This window comes from Nannospalax galili, unplaced genomic scaffold, assembly GCF_000622305.1.
Source record: "Nannospalax galili isolate Female #2095 unplaced genomic scaffold, S.galili_v1.0 scaffold1150, whole genome shotgun sequence".
NCBI lineage: Eukaryota > Metazoa > Chordata > Mammalia > Rodentia > Spalacidae > Nannospalax > Nannospalax galili.
In genome coordinates, this window is record NW_008328586.1 from 115560 (window position 1) to 123705 (window position 8146).

Here is an 8146-nt window from a genome sequence, read left to right on the forward strand (position 1 = left end):
CCTGACCTCAAATGGAATGTGATATTTTAAGAAGGCAGTATTCTTTTATCTAATTAAACCCACATTATTTTCTACAACTTCACAGTTTTTCTTTTATAACAATTTTCAGGGTTCACATTTCCATGTTATTACTTTGTCTATATTGTTATATTTTAACCAGAGAAACATGGAAATTATGTCTGTCTTTACTCTATCCATAGTGTACCTACAATGTTTTTCATAATAAGCTAATTTTTCATCCAATTAATGTATTACCTAGCCTCTGAAAGGTACTAGGATAATTGAAATACTAGATATTTAGTCCCATTTTAGTGGCAATCATGTATGGCATAGAAAGATGACATTGTTAAAACTGACCTGATCCTTTCTTTACAGCGTCTGCTTTGAGAATGAAGACTATCCTCAGCAATCAGACTGTAGACATTCCATAAAATGTCAATATAACCCTAAAGGGATGCACAATAACTGTGAAGGGTCCCAGAGGAATCCTCCAGAGGGACTTCAATCACATCAATGTAGTATTCAGTTTCTTGGGAAAGAAAACGAAGAGGATTTGGGTTGATAAATGGTGGGGGAAGAGAAAGGAGCTGGCCACTGTATGAACTATCTGTAGCCAAATCCACAACATGATCAAGGGTGTTACACTGGGCTTCCATTACAAGATGAGGTCTGTGGATGCTCACTTCCCCATCAACGTTGTTATTCAGGAAACCCTCTCATTGAAATCTGAAATTTCTTGGGTGAAAAATACATCCACAGGGTTCAGATGAGGACAAGTGTTACTTGTTCTGCTTCTCAAGCCCAGAAGGATGAATTAATCTTTTAAGGGAATGATATTAAACATGTTTCAAATTCAGTGGCTTTGATTCAGGAGGGCACAACAGCTAAAAACAAGGACATCAGAAAAGTTTTGGATGGTATCTATGTTACTGAAAAAGTAACAGTGCAGGAGGCTGGTGAATAAGAGCTCAGTCATCCAGCTCCAGAAACAAGACCTTGGATTATAAGAACTCTTTTGGCATAATGAGAGACTTCTATTGATTTGGGAAAAGAAATTGACCTGATATAAAAATTTCAGCCCAATTTATTTCCCTCAGAAATGGGTCTTGGCAAGGGACCAGAATAACAGCACTATGTATATTGTAGCTACTTCAAATTTTAGTTTGAGTGGGTTTTTAGCTAAAATTCCTTTTGGGAGGCACAAAGTCCGATCCCCCTCCTCCCTTGGTCCCTATGACAAACTGAGGTGTGATTTCACCAAATTGAAGTCTGGGAAGAGAGTGAGTTTATTGGGCTTATTTACAGGAATGTGGGTTCTACCCTCCTAAGGTTACTCTGGAAAGTCTCCATTCAAGCAGGTGACTGCCCACAGCTGTACAAAGGACAAGAGACCCTTCCCCATGGCTTCCCTAACTATACCCTTAGCCACACCCCCTCATGTAAATAGGGCCAACTTGTTAGTTGGGAGGTGTGACTGTCTCTCCCTGTCCCTCCTTTCTTGTGGAGCAAGACAGTCAACAAGCTTAGCTGTGATGATCCTAGGCAAGCAGGTACAACCAAGCTTGGGAGAAGGCATCTGCCTATCATCTGCAGTTGGAGAACAGCCCTATGCAACACTCCACCCCTTCCTCTGGTTCTTACATTCTTTCCACCATCCTCTTCTACAAGAGTCCCTGAGTCTTAGACAAAGATGTACGATGATCCTCCTCCCACTGTGGTGAGATACTCAATCCTTGGGCTTTTTATCATCTGTTTTCAGGACATAGCTGTTGATCAATTTCAGTGGTATTCCTCCTACTATCAAAATACAAATGGAAAGGAAGAAACTGGAGCATCTATGCAGACACTGGTTGTTATAATAACCTCTGCACCTAAACAAAAATGCTTGGAAGGCACCTTAGCAGGTTCATCACATCCATTTAACAAAACAATTGCAGTGGCTTCCCCACTGGGACCTATAACTTCTCCTGTCACCTGGGGTTGGCCTCTCTTGCAGTACCAGATATATGTTCCTCCCCTAGTAACAGGCCTTAAATTCAATTAGAAATTTCTTGGTTGTATTTATACTAGTCACACCACTATTATACCAAGCACATCTTGCTTGGCATGTCAGGAGTGCACCACATGGGGTCCATCACTAAGCTGGACTGTAGGGGACAATTCTTTCCCAGTGATCTGCATAGTGCCTTCTGGTACTATGACCACTAGCCATTTGGCTGGTGGGAAGTTTCCAGCTTAGTGATAGCTTGATTTCTCCCATTCTTGTGCACATATCATGCAATGTCTTTAGCAATAGGGTCTTACCATCTAGTTCTGGCATGCAACCAATATTATTAGCAATAGCCTTTATTATTTTGGAAGGCTCTGTGGCCTCTCTGGCAACAACTCATGGGGGTGGTCAGCCAATTCCTAGCACTGTGATTTTCATTTAACAAGTATACAGTATCTGAGAGACTCTGTTTCTCTTTGCATAATCTATCTTTTTTATTATTCAGCATCTACAGTCTCAGGCCGGTGTAGACATTGCTCAGCCATCCTGGTGGGTGACATTTGTGCCTTACCCAATGATGAAGTTCTCAAGAATTTCAAAACTGTACCAGGGCCATGCATGTCTTATGAATCTTTTTCACCCTTGTTACTTTAGGTGTTCTTGATATCTTTTAAATAGGTTTCCACATCTGCAAAATACTCAGAGGTTAACACTATGTACTAAATTAAACATAAACGAGTTCTAACACAGCACGGAAAGATTTTAGTCATTTGTATCATTTGTTTTCCCAACAGATCCACATTGGGTACAACAGCATGGATAAGAGACATTAATTTAGTTAGCTCTCTGGTATCTTCAGTCATTTTCACAGAGTCATTCTGTATCCTGGAGTTCTCACATCAACCCTCATTGCGTTTCTCCATATCTGATAAAATCATTGGGGCTGGCCCAAACTGCTCAGTCCCACACAGGGCCAAGGAAGAAGAGGACCCCTCTCACCCCTGCTGCACCTGTTAGTTCTCTGGTTTGAGAATACCCTGGGTCTGGTCCGTAGCTGTAGCCACAATTGATTGTCTCTCCATTGACCACATCTGGATGCTGTGGGACGTCCTCTCTGATTAAACGGTTGCTAACCCTGGCATAATCTTTTGCAGGAGAAAAATGTACACTGTTTAATCCAGGGGAATCATTCTACTCCTGGGACAATTTTTATCTTCTGCACCTGTATTGTTTTATGGATGCCGTCTGTGAACTTCTATTCAGGTTTTAAAATCATTCAGAAACTCCCTAGTACAGAATTTGACTTTTTGTCAGTTTTTTCTTTAGGAACTTGGACTCCATACAAATCTTGCTACATTTGCCTTAGAGTAACCCAAACAGACCTTTTTCTCTGCTTTGTCTATTTTCCTCTCTCTTTTAGGTTGCTCTACCATTTAATGCACACACTTTATATAGTGGTCTAAGTCACTTAGATCTTCCAAAGCCTCTTCTGCTTCATAAAGATCCTGCCCCACTGAGGAACTCATCAAAGTCACTAAAGCTTCATATCAATCTTGAGGTTCCTGCTGAATCAAGTTCTTTAAATCTCTCTGACCCAGTGAACTGGGCATGATACAATGCTTTCCTCATACCTAGTTCTCTCAGTAGTGCCTGTCCTTCTTCTATTGTCCTCCAGCATCTGATATCCATGGGAATCTTCACTTGTAATGACCAAGTATCTCTAAAGACTCATACAAGCCAGTCCAACCAGGATTGATTCCCCCCTGTACTGCCTCAGGTTATGCAGCCTGTGTCTCAAGGAGGGATTAATGATTATATTGCTCAGCTTTTCTGCTTCTGCCACACTTAAACTAATTCCACCTGTTCCTATGTCCCACAGCCTCACAAGCCAGGTGGTGAGGGGATCCTTCATTGCTTATTTGAAAATCTTCTCTAGTCCCAACAGCTCCAGTGCTAATAATTCTCTGATTACCATAGTCTCTCAATCCAGAACACTAAGGCCTCCATCAGCATGCTGACACATGGATTTTTTCCTTTCTTTATATTAAAGGTCAAACCCAAGGGGCATCTTCTGCTGTTTCAAGATAACTCCCTTCTTCATTACTGTCTGCCTTCTCCCATGTGTTCCAGGTTTTGGGGATACCAAGATGATCCTGTATTATTGATCTGATCTGGGATTATTTCCCCTTCTGGTCCCCTGGCCATTAAAAAATGGCAGACTAAAACCTCTACCTCTTTTTCTCATTTATCCAATTTACTGGAAAGGTCAGAGGCAAAAACTTCAGAGGGCAGTCTCATCTCTCTTGCTGTAATTCCTCTCTTACACCTTCAGTCTCCCCCCAGGCTTCTGACCCCACCTGGGACAGATCTCTTGCTACCCATAGGAGCAGTCAGGCTGCCTCTGCAGCTGCTTGCTCATATGTCAGCCCCTGGGGCACTACTTCTGGGGCTTGTAATGTCTGCTCTAGACCTTGAGCTGCTCTCAAAGCATCTCCATACTCTTGAGGCTGGCCCCACTGGTCAAACAGGTGTGCTACTCTATGCCACTGAGAAGCCTGCCATCCTGAGGTTTCTACTGTGTTGCCTACTCATATCATCTGTTTAGGTGACCTCACCCTAGTTACACATCTCAATACACACTGCACTACCCTTGCCACTGCCACTAACCCCACCAGGCCTATGGGGATAGTTCACCATGTCAAAATTTCCTCTGTCAACACTCTCTCCTCACCCAGCTTCCCTTTGGTTGTTGATCTCCTTCGCCATATCAGAGACAACACAATCACTCTTCCCAAATTCAGGCCTACTCTCCTCCCTTGGTCTCTACAACAAACTGAGGCTTGATTTCACCCAACTTTAGTCTGGGAAACCAGCGAGTTTATTGTGGTTACTTACAGAGCAATGGATGAGGGTTTGCTTACAGGAGTGTGGGTGCTCCCCTTCTAAGGCCACACTGGAAATTATCCATTCAGGCATGGATCATGACTTCCCCAGGGCCACACAAAATGGCAAGAGACCCTCTCCACAGCTTCAGCTTATATGCCTTTAGCCCCTCATGCAACTAGGGATGACTAACAAGTTGGGAAGTGTGGCTGACTCACCATGCCCCTTCTTTCTGACAGAGCATATGAGCCAACAAGCTTAGCTATGATGATTCTAGGCAAGCAGGCACAACCAAGCTTGGGAAGAAGCCATCTGTCTGTGTTCTTTTTGTCAAAGGACAGTCTTGTGCAAAAGGGCTGTTGTAGTAATGTCCTGTTGTTGGAGCGAGGGATATGAAAAGGCTAATGGTAGATAAAATAGACTCCAGTGGAAAAAACATTGCACTGTTACTTCTATCTTGTGTAATGATTAATGCTATGTGTCAGCCTGAATGAGACAAGAGTGCCTGGGCACTTGACCATACACTATTCTGAGTGTTTCTGCGAAGGTGCTTTGCTCCCAGCTTCATTTCATGTTCCATTACCACATATTAATCATGCAGAATAATGGGCTTCATTGTGATAAATTCATGCATGAATTAAATGATTTGATCATATCCATCTTCCAATTTCTTTCCTGTCTCCCCTTCTACTCCCGTTGATATCTTTTCTCTTCTCTGATATTGTCCTTTCTACTTTGTCATCTCTACTTCCTGAACCAAAACTACACATATGAATAAAAATTTGAAATATTTCTGTGTCTGGTTTATTTCACTAAACAAGATGGTCTCCAATTTTGTCCATTTTTTGCATATGTCATGACCTCATTTTAAAAAATTTTATTTATTATTTTTATTTTATGTGTATGTGTATATTGCCTGCATGTAAGTGCACCCGTGTAATGCAATGGACAGAAGAGGGCATCAGATCCCCTGGAACTGGAGCTACAGACAGCTGTTAGCTGCCATATGGTTCTGGGATTTGAACCCTGGATTTCTTCAAGGACAGCCAGTGTTTCCAACCACTGACCCATCTCTCCAGCCCCATGACCTCATATTTATAGCCAAGTAGCATTCCTTTAGTTAGATGATAGGTAGATGATAGATAGATGATAGATAGCTGATAGGTAGATAATAGATAGATAGATAGATAGATAGATAGATAGATAGATGGAAGATAGAAAGATAGGTTCATTATCCATTTCTGTTTGTCTACACTTAATCTCACTCTATAACTTAGGATCTTATGAAGCAGTACTGTAACCAACATAGATGCATAGATAATCTCTATTACATCCTGATTTTGGTTTCTTTGGGTGTATACCCAGGAGAGTTAGAGATATGTCACATAGTAGTTTTAGTTTTTGGTGAATTGAGACAGTTCCATATTAATTTCCACCACAACTGCACCATTTTGCATTTCCACTAATTTTATATAAGAAAATTTTCCCCATGTATGCTAATATTTTTCTTCATGATTATTGTTTTCTGACTTGGGTGAGATGTGATCTTAATGAAGTTTTGATTTATGTTTCCTTGAAGGCTAAAAATGTTGAACATTTATCATGAAAATATTGGCCTTTTTTATTTCTTTTGTGAAGGGTTTGTTTTGTTCAGTTGGCCATTTGATGATTGGATTACTTGTTCTCTTTGTGATATATTTACTTGAGTTTTTCATAGGTACTGAATAGTGATCTCTGCTGTATGGAAGTTCTGAGAGATTTTCTTTCATTTCATAGACTGTTGCTTTGCTTTCTTATTTGTTTGGTTTGCTGTGAAAAAGTTTTTCAATAAATTTAAATGTTTATTTGTGTTTTCTGTGCAATAAGGGCCCTATTCAGGAAGTCATTGCCTATTTTGATGTGCTTCTTCTTGGTGTTTCTCTAAAAGTTTCAGAGTTTGGCTCTAAATTGAGAGTTTGATACATTTTGAGTTGTTTTTTTTTATAGGGAGAGAAATAATCTAGTGTCAATCCTCTATGTATAGATATCCCAATTTTTCAGCACCATTTGTCGAAGAGACTATTTTCTCTTATATATTTTTTGACACCTGTGGTGGGAATCAGATGGCTGTAGATGTACATTGATTGTCAGAATTTCTGTCCTATTGAACTACGTTGAATGGTAACATCACAATTCCTGTCACTGTGACCTTAATAGTGAATTTTCAAAAGAGAAGTACCGTGATACCACCAGAATAGCTACAGTTTACTCAAGATTACATTCCCTTGTGCACAAGAAAACTCTTCCTCATGACTGCCAGTTAATGAGGACCTCAGTTTTTCTTCCCTTCTGACTTGTTCTGAAATTATGATTCTTCTGGGGACTTGAGCTCATTGCTCTCAGGCTGAATATGCACCATAGGTTTTCTTTACTTTCAAGTCTCCTGAATCTTAATTGGAAATACATCATCTTCTGTGTTGGATTTGATTAGCTGACACACCTGCAGACCTCAGCACTTACATATCTCTTTTACAAAAATCTCGCAAACACAGAGAGATAGAGAGAAAGAGAGAGACTGTACTTGTTCTCCTCTAAAGAAATCTAATATGTTGGATTCATTTTTATTTTTACTGAATTTCATACATGCATATAATGTATTTTTCTGATAACCATCCCTTTTCCCTTCCCTCCAATTCCTTCCCGACACCCTCCCAACTTCTTGGGATCTCTTTTATTTTACAAATCCCTGAGTCTACTTAGTGCTGACTATATATACATGGGTATAGGACCAACTACTAGCATGGATAGTCTTTCAGTAACCTCATCACTGAAGAAAACATACACTTTCAGCTGTCAATAGCTACTCAGCTAGGCTGTGTGGGTGGGGGGAGGGTTTCATAAGTCACTCTTCAGTCTACACGGAGATTTTGACTGGCTTGGTCTTCTACACGTTTTGTGCAAGCTGTTATAACTGATAAGCATTCATGTATGCAACAGCCCTGTTATGTCTAGCAAATAATGTTTTACACACACACACACACACACACACACACACACACAAATAAATGTAAAACAAAAACAGAAAAGGCAGAAATGGTGTGGCAGGTGTAAACCTGCTCAAATATACAAAATTTGATAACATGCCTGGACACCTGAGAGGTTCATTCAGAGATAACTTCATGCACTTGATCCTGTGAAAAGCATAAAAATGGTTTTATATTTTCTTCTTAGATTGCAGTCTGTTTTATCATTCCAAGCTAAATTCAAATTTTTCATAGATATTATATATATATA

At 40.3% G+C, this 8146-nt stretch overlaps 1 pseudogene; it reads left to right on the plus strand.

The window, feature by feature from the left end:
* The first annotated feature begins 389 nt into the window (after nt 1-389).
* Nucleotides 390-964, plus strand: LOC108490531 (annotated as a pseudogene).
* Nucleotides 965-8146: the final 7182 nt, after the last annotated feature.